The sequence below is a fragment of the Pseudomyrmex gracilis genome, unplaced genomic scaffold, assembly GCF_002006095.1.
Source record: "Pseudomyrmex gracilis isolate BER0280 unplaced genomic scaffold, ASM200609v1 scaffold_315, whole genome shotgun sequence".
NCBI lineage: Eukaryota > Metazoa > Arthropoda > Insecta > Hymenoptera > Formicidae > Pseudomyrmex > Pseudomyrmex gracilis.
In genome coordinates this window covers 79,069-91,226 of record NW_018020899.1, presented here as the reverse complement: position 1 = coordinate 91,226, position 12,158 = coordinate 79,069, and the positions used below count along the sequence as shown (strand labels likewise).

At 39.7% G+C, this 12,158-nt stretch overlaps 1 protein-coding gene across 3 annotated transcripts in view; it reads right to left on the bottom strand.

Moving 5' to 3' along the window:
* The window catches only part of LOC109860025 (chondroitin sulfate proteoglycan 4), a 51,480-nt gene extending 47,367 nt beyond the window's left edge, over positions 1-4,113 (bottom strand). Inside the window, exon 1 of one of the 3 annotated variants that reach the window (XM_020438860.1) lies at positions 3,897-4,113. The gene's annotated coding sequence lies outside the window, so the exon portion shown is untranslated. Of the gene's footprint in view, positions 1-2,445; positions 2,819-3,425; positions 3,859-3,896 lie in introns of those variants that run through there. The other 2 variants (XM_020438859.1, XM_020438861.1) reach the window with 2 other exon arrangements.
* Positions 4,114-12,158: the final 8,045 nt, after the last annotated feature.

Sequence of the window (12,158 nt, the reverse complement as noted above, 5' to 3'; positions counted from 1 at the left end):
GATAATGTTAATTTAATGCTAATATTAATTTTCCAAGGATATAAAATCTTCCTCTCTCTCTCTCTCTCTCTCTCTCTCTATATATATATATATATATATATATTAATGATAATGTTAATTTAATGCTAATATTAATTTTCCAAGGAGCGCTTTATAGAATATATGTTAATTGTCACTGACAGAATTTCTATTAACGCGTTGTGATATTTCTCGATTATATTAATCATCACTATTTCTCAAATATTTTTCAATCAAATATTTTATATATATATATATATATATATATATATATATATATACACATATATACAAACATATATGTATCAAAACTTTTTGTGCAAAGATTTCTTAAGATCGGTATAGAAAATGATAAGATTTGTACGCTCTTTTTTTACAGAATCTTGGCTGCAAGTAGCAAGCAACTATTTCTAGCGATTTCTAGTTATTATTTTGGTTTTATAAATATGCGGGCATTTATGAGAGAATTTCCGCTGAGGTTTTTGCAAAGAATTATTTAAGCAGCAATGTGTGTCGCTGGGATTATGATGCTTTCGAACACTATTGTTCGTAAGCATCATAATCCCAGCCGAGGATATTGCAAAAACAATAAATAAAAAACTATTATTTTTTGACAAGAGTATTCGCGAGCTGGCGAAATTAATATACTCGCAAATATCTTTCAAAAAAATGAAAAAAAAACCTGCGGAAAGATCAATAATTCAATTTATAACATATCTTAAGCAAATCAGATAAAAAATTAAATAAAATTATATTAATATATATTATATAACGCGTTGTATATATAAATAATAAAAAAGTTATTTTCGACGTTTCGCACACAATACGTAAATCTCGAAGCATTTAAGATGGCGCAATATTGTTTAGCGAAATGATTCAACTTGCGATGATCCGCGCGAGGAGCAACATATTCTTGATAATCCAAGCCAATGTGCATACATATAGTGTAGTCGAGGAAGAAGCTGCGCATTTCAGATAATTGACGTGAGAATTTATAGGAATGTCGCGTCGCGACGTTGGCCGCACGTCTGTTCTAAAGTAATTATTTTTCGTTGGAGGCGAGGAGAGTTGCCTCGCGATTCTCCCGCAACCGCGAAAATTGTCGCGATCGAAATTAAACCGCTAAAAATCCCTCCGGTTGTGCCTCGCGCGCATACAACGGAAGACGATATTTTTTCCGCGAACGCAAAGGTCCACTCGTATTTCGAATGTGGAAGAACGGCGAGGTGGTTCCGCGCGAGATAAGAAGTTTTCCTTGCAAGAGGGCAAAAGAGAGGAACTTTCACACGTGAATCTAAACATTTAAACGATTCTGTCAACTCGCAACTTGGCACTCTTACTCCTGGTTGGTTGGTTTACTTCGGGAGTTTCTCACAAGAAATGAAGAGAAACAGACGCGCGCGGCGTCAAAGAGTGAGGAAGAGAGAAAGAGAGAGAGAGAGAGAAAAGACGGCTTCGAGAGGACTTCTCGCGCATCTCGGCCTCTGCGAATCTCATTTGCAGTGACCGACATTCGACACGGTCAACGATCCTCGAGTAGTGCGACGACGAAATAGAGAGACGGAGAGAAAAAAAGAGAAGAGGGCACAAGACGAGCAAAAAAAAAGGCAACAGACATGCTCGACATGCACACGGGACCATATTTTTCGTCTTCTCGTTGCCTCTTCTTTTCTTTTTCTCGTCTCTTTTTTTTTTTTATACTCTTTCCTCTGCCTATTTATTCGTCCTCCGCATCGTCGATCGTCTTCGGCGTAACACTCTATATCGCCGAAAAAAAAGCTCGCATACACCGGTACGAGTCGAGCGTAAAACAAACCACCCGCGATCTCTTCCTCTCATTTTCAGCCAAACGAGACCTCGCACGTTCATCCAGTGAGACAACCAGTGTGATTCGCTCTTGCGAAACGCGCCGAGATATAGGAAACTGCACGCTTTATTCGAAAGGTACACGCTTCGAGCAAACGCTCGTCGTTTTATCGGATCGGAGCTTTTTTCCATATTGTGGTGGTGGCGCGGTGTATCGGTCTCTCTATCCAATCCTCTTTCTCACCGTTCGTTCTCTCACGTGCGCGAAATCGGCAGTAACGGTTTTTTATCGAGTCTAATTGTCGCGGCCGAGAAGAAAATAAGAGACACACCGCCGCGTTCGGACGAAATTTACGGAGGAGCGCCGTCGCTTCACAAAGATACAAATACGTACGTATACATATATATAGGAGATATGTACACGCGGATATACATATATATATATCGAGGATTTGTGGAAAGCCGTTTAATCCTGCGACGGATGCATAAAATAATCGAGGATGGAAAGGAAGGGGAGACGAGATAGATATATATCTCGTTAATTTCCAGCATTCGCTGATTCGGCCCGCGATTAAACGGATTTCGGGCGCTATCATCATGAGTGGAATGTTTTTATCATACTTTCTGTCTTTTCGTCTGATGTTGGAGAGGATCAGCGACGACCAGCCAAGGGACACCTCCTCCTCGTCGCAGTGCGCGCGATACGATACTTTAGCGTCTGATAGAAAACCCGCACACACACACACACATGTACACAAGTACAGTGTGCGCTGGTGTATGTACACACATATAGCGTCTATATAACGCGTTTTCGGGGAACACATGTGGCCATTCTGCTATGCACACATGGTCACATTCAAATGTGCCAAGAGAATTTCTCGTTGAAAGAAAATCAAGTCGTCGTTTCTCCTTCGGTCGTCCACGAGCAGAAAGAGTAATGTAATAGAAAAGGAGAGAAACGCCCTTTTGCGCTGGGAGACGCGAGATTATTGGAGCCAATAAATGTTCTCTTACGATTAAAGACGCTAAAATACTCGCGCCACGAGTCTGTGTATCTTCTTACGATTTGGTAAGAGGCTTAACAAATCGGTGAGAAGCTCTGTATATATATATATATATATATATATATATATATATGCATCTTCCGTTTCGATCGACGAGGTTTTGAGACGTTATAGCGTGTATTTCGAGCGCACTATACTTTCTGATCGTCTGTCTGTTGATCGCTGTCGTCCGGACCGATCGAGAAAGAAATAGAAATATCGTGTTTTTCTCTTGAAAAATAACAAACTTGGTTAAAATAAAATTACGAGATTTAAAAAAAAACTAAAATTTTTGTTCAAATAAAAAAAATTACGTTTGTCGTCGCAATTTGAATCGCGTGTTAATTTCAATAATTTCGAAACTTATTATTTTTTATATGTCGTTTCTTCCAATTAATTATTCTGCTCCGATTTCCACGCCGCGATTGCGCTATTATTACACCAACGTGAAAACAGCAGACGATATATAGTCGTGACGTTTTTCCGTCGTGTGTCGCAGCACCCGCAAAAGACGGATTAATGGTTTTATCGCGCGTCCGCGTCTAACTGTTACGTTACCTTAATCAGTACGAGACGACGAGAGCGGCGCAGCAGTGATACGACGCATCCTTTCAACAGAGCCGTACGTGCATAACGACCGGCCGATATATATCGCACCGAGAGCCACACGCACACACACAAGTGCGATCGAATCGCACGCGAATTTCGGTCGAAAAGACCTAGCACACACGTAGCGAGAACACGTAGCGAGAACACGCCGACTTCATAGATACGCCGAGAAGATGAGGTTGACGAAAAGAGAAAAGGAGAGTAACGTAGAAAGACGCAGAAGGTAGGCTTGAATTTGCGTTCGTGGACCGTGACCGCTCATATAGCCTCCCCAGTCGGCGAGAAAGCCGAGGACCCGTGTAATGGCTCACGTAGGTGAACCCGTGCACGCGGGCTGAAATTTAAACCACCACCACCACCACCACCACACCACTACTAACACGAGCAACCACTACTACCACACATAGTGGAGGCACCCACCGAGTATAAGCATCCACACACTACTGCCGCCGCTGCCGCCACTGCCACCGGCGTATCACCACCCACCCTTTGCTGCGTTATAGTAGAGAGAGGGAAAATGAGAGAGCGAGACGAATAGAGTGACAGGAACGAGAGGCGGAGTTGAGGGAGGCTAGCAACTCCCAGACCGGCGTCGCCGTCGTTTCGTTACGGAATTCACGCAGCGGACCGGCCGTCCCGCGCGCATTCCAGCGAAAATTCGCGGCGAGTTACTCTGCTCTCGCGAGTTTCCTTTCGCTTCGGAGACGGGAGGATTGAGAAGCGAGAACGCGCGCGCGACTTCACGACCGTGCGTCGCGTGCTGCGTGCACCAAAATGGTGAAGGTCGGCGCGGCGCTGCCCGGCTCGTTTCCACTCGCGATTCGCGGAGGGAAGATGAGCATAGAGAGAGAGAAGGGAATGAGTAAGCGAAAGAGAGAGAGAGAGGGACTGGAAGCTTTTTCGGTTCGGTCCAGACGGAGAGAGAATTCGAGATAAAAAGAGAGACGCGCGTGTGGAGACAAGGAGACGAAGAGAGTGGAGAGAGGACCTCGGCGCTTCGACCGGGCGCTCCTCGGCCCTCCTCTGCCGCACGACGACTGAATCTTCGGGGTGGACTGGGGAGGCTGCGCGCAGGGTCGACCCCGCTCCTTCCTGCACCCCTGGCCTGTCTGCCTCTATGCTTGCTTGCCTACTGGCCAGTGGTGGTGGCGACGCGAACTACGGGACGGACAGGAACGCTGTTTTAGGATTTCTCTTTGCAACGACGACACATTTAGACCCCGCTCGATGGGCAAACGATGATGAAGTTTGATGATAACGCCGTTATAAATATTAATGGTACGGGCATGCTTGAGCGCAAAAGCGCCGAAGCAATGTGTCGTCGTACTTATCTCGTCATAATTAATTAGACATTTTGCTCCGTGTGAATAAGTCTTCTTTCATCATAAGGTATAATCAAAACGTCGTTTTTTCGGTATTTTCCGAAAAGTTAAGCTGATTCAAATCAGTAATAACCTCAAAAATTAATAATATAATTTATTTCTTTTTTCATTTTATACGTATCGTACAGAGTAGAAGAAAATTGGAAAAAAATCGTAATATTAAAATTATTCAGGACATAAAGTTTTATTTATTCAGTTTTGTGCGATACCGCATTAACTTGTATATATTTATTCGTTAAACAAAAATACCGGAGAAATTGAGTTACAAGTTCTCTTTTGGATTGGAAATAGATCGAATTCTCTATCCGGCCAACAGAGACACAAATTAAATAGATAGTAATTTAATCTAAGTAAGAAATTACATCGCTAAAATATAATTAAGCCACATTTACTATGTTTTATTACATTAATTATTTTTAATTAAGATATACAGAATACAGAGAAGTGTCTTTCATAATTACCATAAAATGTCTTTCATAATTACCATATGACGAAAGAAGCGTACTAAATAGATTAACAATGTGCACACTCGCGCGTCGATGTCCAGCTTTTTTTATCGTGTTGTTTGTGCGGTAAAATGTTGGTTTCATCCGTAAATATCGTTAGGAACAGCCGCATGTATTTATATATATATATATATACATATAATATCATTCTCCGATATAATTAGCTCTTCTGCATTTGGCGTAAGCAGGCGAGTTGTTTATTCCAGGAGTAATAATAACCGCTCTCACGCGAGCCCACATAATATACGAAGCTATTTGTTATCTTTCAACGTGGCTTATTAATTATAGACGTCTTCGATGAAGAAAAGATAACAACGTTGATATCGTTGCATAATATATAACGCCTGCTATTATCGAACATTTATGTGAATCGTAGGAAATGGAATCCACGATGTGTGTGCGTGTGTGTGTTCGCACGCGCGCGCGCGCGATTAAAAAAAAACAATAATAAAATAGTTTTGCTACGGTTTACTTTGAGCGAGTTTGCTTATCTAATTATTCGGCAGCAGTTTCTATTGTCTAATGCTGAAAGAGCGCAAGAGTATTCACCTTAATAACTCGCTCGGAAATTGTTTTCAACTCCAAGCCCGTGTAACTTATTCAGCGGTGCGATAAAATTACCGTTTCTCTCTTATTTGTGCGAGCTTTTACGAAAGTGATCGCATATATTTACGTTCCCAACAGCATTCGTTGCTGAATGTGAATTCGCTTGCGAGTCAATAGAGAGAAATAGACGGAGACTGCGTTAAGCAAAAGTTGCCTTTCTTCTTTACTTCTGAAAAACGACGTTTCGAATGCTACGAGCAAGAAACATTAGAGTATTTAAGGTCAAAAACGCAACGAGCGATTTAAGGATAATAAGAATCCATACAACTTTCTTTGAGTCCGCTGAGAATAGAACATTACGAAGGGAATAATTAAAATTTGTCAAAACTTATGTGTATATGTTGCGGTCAAAGTCCGGGTGTTCCTAGGATTGACTGATCAATACGCGGAACAACCAAGCGTCTTGGTCAGAGCTCGAATGAACATTTGAGACGTAATAAAATATTTCGTTTGTATCATATACCATCGTACACGGGCAGGAGAGGAGCTCCGCACCTTCTCCCTGTAAAAACCTATTTTAAAACCTAATCTATAACATTGTCACCGCGACAGTAGCGTAAAAATAGTTTTTTAGCGTATTAAAAAATACACTAAAAAACTAATTTGGACTTTGACCAGGACGCTTGGGTGTTCCGCGCATTGACCGGTCAATCCTAGAACCCCCCGTGCATCGGGCTTTGACCATAACATATACATAATTTTTTACTTTCATAAGGGTTTATACGGTGCGTGAAACTTTGTCTTCAAATATTCAGCAAATGTCATTTCTGGCAAAAACGGTTTTGCAAATTGTGCCAGCTAAACGCAACTAGCTTATGTTTTTTGTTCTTATTAATGCTCTCTCGACGGCGACACTGCGATGTATATTTCAAGTTGTAATATCTTCAATTATGTGCGTGATCGCGATAAGTTTAATGAAGTCGGACGCGCGCGTGTGTTCGCAGTTTAACGCGGGGCGCGTTGCTTTTTGCGCTATCTCCGTGTTTTTACCTTCGATAAAGTTTAACAGCGAAATTCACCGAAAGTCAAGCGATGCGGTCCCCCTCCTTCTCCGCGCCGGAGCGTTTTGCCCCGGCGTAATGGCAATTTAAGCATCCTCGGAGAGTGAGTCGGATGGGCACACGGTTTACCGACCGCCTGCATGGTTTCTCTCGGTTGCACGCTCGCCAAACAACCAGAAGCGGTGAATTTTTGTAAGACGTGAGCCGCGAAGAAGATGACGCTTACCCGCATTCTCGAGTGGGCCATTTCCCGTTCTCTCTCTCTCGAGCGGTTATCGCGCACGTATGCCAATTTCCTGGCAAATTGTTTGTAGCGAAGCTTCCACGGACTGAAATGAGCATATTAGCGTTGCACGCGCGTACACTAAGTTTAAGTTTTGCTCCGACTTTGCTAACAGTGATCCGCAGACATCAGTGGTCAGGAATTTTTACGTTTGTCATCGTCAGAAGTACGTGCACAAAGTGTCGATTTAACAATCGAGATTGATTAAATGACCTTTTTCTTTTTTCGAAATTTATGTCAAATTATTATTATCAATCTCCGAATTAGTTGTTTTTTTGATACATGAATATATATTTTTTTAAATATATTGTGTATATATATGTATATATATGTATAATGTTTAAATTTGATATCAAGTGGACTCATTTGTATATTGATGCTTTTTTTAGAGTTTCAATCACACTCATTAGATGCATCAGTGGCATTTTGTCGGGTTGCATAATTAATGTAATTCGCGAGACGAACTTATTCGCAAATATTTGCTAATTTCCGGGCCTATCCCAAATTCCGTTAAATTCGCACACGTGAAATTAATCATTCGCGGCATTATTTGGAAAAGAGGGGGGGATGATGTTGCGCGGATAATAATAGACCAATAACGATAATTCGCGCGTTTTGGCGAAAATTGGTGCGGGGGATGTTGCATCAGGCCGGTGGACTTTAAAGTGGAACGCTTGTGATATTCTGTTTCGGAGAGAGTACGGGACTGAGGTGATCCATTTTGTGGGCCTTTTGTGCTCTGTGCTTCTTTGCCGCCTCGTCGACCGAGCGCGGACAATATTTTCTTTCTCTTCGTCTTAAATTTACTCCGCCCCGGGGAAATGTTGCAGAAACATAACTAGAGCGAAATAACACGATGTATCTGCAAGAAAGAAATATGCAACAAAATTATATACAGTGCAACGCGCGGCCTTAGCAACTTGACAACAGAGATCTACTAGTTTTCTTTTTTTTTTTTTTTCCTGATCTTTTCTTTTATACTTTTCTTCGAAGTTTTCGCTTTCTGTAACATATTGTTTTCTAACAACAAGTGAGCGCCAATTATCAGTCAGCTCAACCGTTATTGGTACGTGACCGTTTTCTCCGTCTCATACAAATTTACATGTCCTTGGGGAAATGTCGGGAAGGAGCACGTCGAGATAAAACGGTATACATCGGTAGGAACGAAACTGCGCGAAGTTCGAAGTCGCATAAAAATTATTTATACGACTTTCACACACGAAACTCCTGCGCCGCGTTTTCTCTTCCACCTTCCTGCGCGACTAAATTTTTCGTGCAGTTTCTCGCAAATAGTCTATATATCGACTAATCGACTATTTTCATGCAAAAAAAAATTAATGTAAGATCCGCGTGAAGCCTTGAGAAGAGTGCAATTTTGATGGAGATATAACGTAACGGCCAGGTTTTGCTCTTCGTACGATTTTCCGCTCTGGAATAAAGAACGCGTGTGAGACGTTTTCCATCCCGAATTCGTTCGAAATTTACTTCACCTCGGGGAAACGTTGGCGAGATATGAGCACGGCAATATAAAACGTTATGCTACGAGAAGGAGAGAGAGAGAGAGAGAAGATACGTTCGTTATGTTGGGAAAATTACCCAGCGTCTTGCGCGCCCGGACCGATCTTTAACTTTTGTGCCGAAGTACTTTTAAATCCTTTGCCGGCTTAAATCTATCGAATCCGCCGGCAATACTTTCTTCCTCGAGCGAATATTTACTTCACCCCGGGGATGCATCGCGCCCGTATAAATCCGAGCGTAACGACATGGAGGATATGTGCGCGCAATAACGTTAGACCGCGCGAAGTGATGCACCGGCAGTGCAAATGCATTTCTTGTTCTTCGTAATAGGGAGAATGAAACGAAAAAAATGTTTCAAAAAATGAAACAAAAAATAAAACTTCAGATAAAATAAATAGAATTATTCCTACACGGAGAGGCCTTCATATACTCATAAAGTGTGGAATCCTTGATAAGTAGATTATCGAGTTACGTCTCGTCATCATTGTACAGCGCAAATAATTGCAAGGTAGTGATAATAAAATCAATATATTAATTTTGTGGGGTATCAGGCTACTATAGAAATTAAGTTATTTAAGAGACTTAGTGAAGTGATAACAGGTCAAGGACTCGAAGTTACTAAGCAATAGGATTGATTATTTGTCATAACATTCTCTTCAATAAAGAATTCAAATGTATTACAAATTGACACTTAAAGACAGAATACACATATGTCGTTTCTCTCTCTTTTTTTTGTTATTATTTTAAAAATTCTTCTTATATATCAAGAAAATAATAACTTTCTATTTCTTCTCATCCACCGAATGGCGCGGACAGTGGAATTATTTAAAGCGTTCGTTTCACGAATAATGTCATGGTGATGCTCGTGAAATATGTTAATGGAAAGATAATGCTTGTGATAAAGAGGCGGAACACGTTGCGACCAACGAGCTACTAATTTCTGCACATAGCAAAAAGATATTTGAGGACAGAGAAAGAGAGAGAGAATATGTGCGTATAAAATTATTCTATAAGCGAAAATGTGTGTATATTTAAAAAAAACTTACCTTTTCAAAACAAGGTAAGAACAGGCGCCAGGTATACACGTATTGTATTTAAATTAACAATTTTAACTCAAACTGTTTCTCATTATTGTTTATACAAAAAAAATTTAAGTCAGTTTTCATTATTATACAAAAATTTTTTTCTCCATAAAACTTGTTTTACAAAAGAATATGATATCAAAAAGTAGCATCAAGTAAATTTTTGTTTTTAAATTAAGTAAATTTTGGTTTTCTGTTTTTGCGCTTGCTCTCTCTTGATTGTGTGTGATATTCCAGAACTATTTTTAACCATGGACAACTTTATGGCTATAATTTACATACATCTCTTTTATTATCGGAGCACACACCGTGAGAACCGTATCTATACATATTTATATTTTTAAGAACATTTTTTTATTATTAGCGATTTTACGACTGTCATATCTTATTATCTTTTTGCGTTTTTTTGAATTTTGTAATCGACTGAGGAAGTCTCAAGTGAGAGACGAAACGTTTCGTTAGTTTATATATTGTATTAAATTATTTGGAAAATATATTTACCAACCACATATCTGCTCGATGTAGACCTTCATCTCACCTGTTTAGCATCAAGTAAATTTTTGTATGTTATTACATTGTTGAAAAACAATATACAATAGAAAACAACATAGAATAGAAAACATTATACAACATACTTGCGTCAATAATAAGACTACGCTTTAACATTTTTTTCGTGATTATTTAGCAAATCTAAGTACATAACTATATACTTTGGTAAATTTATATTTATTACTAAAACACAGAGGTGTAAAAAATAAAAAATTCAATCAATGAATCAATTTCCTATCATTGTATATGTGTTTCCGGTTATACTTTCGCTCGCAGACGCCCTCGCTTGTGTACATTGACCTCTCAACGAGAAGAAAGACGAAGTTTATAAATATTTCGCGGTTTCGCTACGTTCACCCTCGGCTGGCTGGTGCGCTAGAAAGTGATGTTTGAAGGGCTCCGCCCGATCCGTCGGACGTTGGTGTACGGGAATATGTAAAAAGCCTCTTCTATACACACGACGTAGGGTCGATAGAGAATTTCGACCGGAGGAACATATACATGCGCGCGCACATACACACATGTAGGTTTATAGCAACGACAGATCGACGAGATTTGCGCAGCGCGACAACGGAATGTTCGTAAACCCGCGCGCATTCGTGATATATATATATATATATATGTATATATAACGCGTTTAAAATTAAAACGGAAAGTTTTCACGATGAAATTTGTCTAAAAAATATTTTGCAGCAACTGCTTCTTTAATTACGCGTCTATATATATGTCGTACGCGAGTGTTTTGCATCGCTGAAGGGAGAGAATGCACTTTGTAAATATACGATCCTTTGCTGCACACGCAGTAATTCTCTGTCGCTCTCTTCTCCGTCACGATTTGGAATTGCTCAATTTCGTCGGGGAGTCCATTCCGATTTCATTTCAGGAAACGTGCGAGCGCGAGCGCTTGCAGCGCATAATTACTTTTTACGAATGCAATGAATCGATCGGATCGGCGAAAAAACTACGATCGTCGTTGTCCGGTGCCGCACTGCTCTCTTGCCAATGAAAGCAACTCGAGGAGTGACGTATTTTTCTAGTAGCTGTGCGACACAGTTTGTTCTTCTACGCCTTTTCTTCGCGCATAGCTCTTTCGCAGATACGCAAAAAATGCAATTGTTTTATATAATATATATGTATATGTATATACATAATGCAATTGTTTTATATAATATATATATATGTATCTACATATACATATATATTATATAAAACAATTGCATATACATACATACATACATACGTACATGTATACATACATACATACATATATATATATAATGTGTTTATTATCTCTCTGTTATTCATTTTGATTCAAAAGACTAAGGAATTGCTATAATGTTACAGAAAGTCCTCTCTATGGTAAATAACGACGTATTTTAGTAAAAAATGTAATAGTAAATAACAGTTAAGGTATGAAAATAAGTACACCTACTTGGAATATATATCTGCCAAAATATATATATATATATATATATATATATATATATATATATATATAATTTGCTTTTCGCGGAAACTTTTATTTGCGCACATATCCTCCATACACTCTTTCAAGGGAGACGTCGTCGTCGTAACGACCAAACTTTAAAAATATCTTCCTTATTAGATAAGTCAACATCATATAATTTTGCGTCATTAACATGCCGTGTCGGTGATTCATGACGCGACGCTCTTAATAGCGCCTAATATTCTTAAGAATAATACCGTAGCTACGCGTAAAATTTAAGCACACTCTTTATCTTCGAATAAACCTGA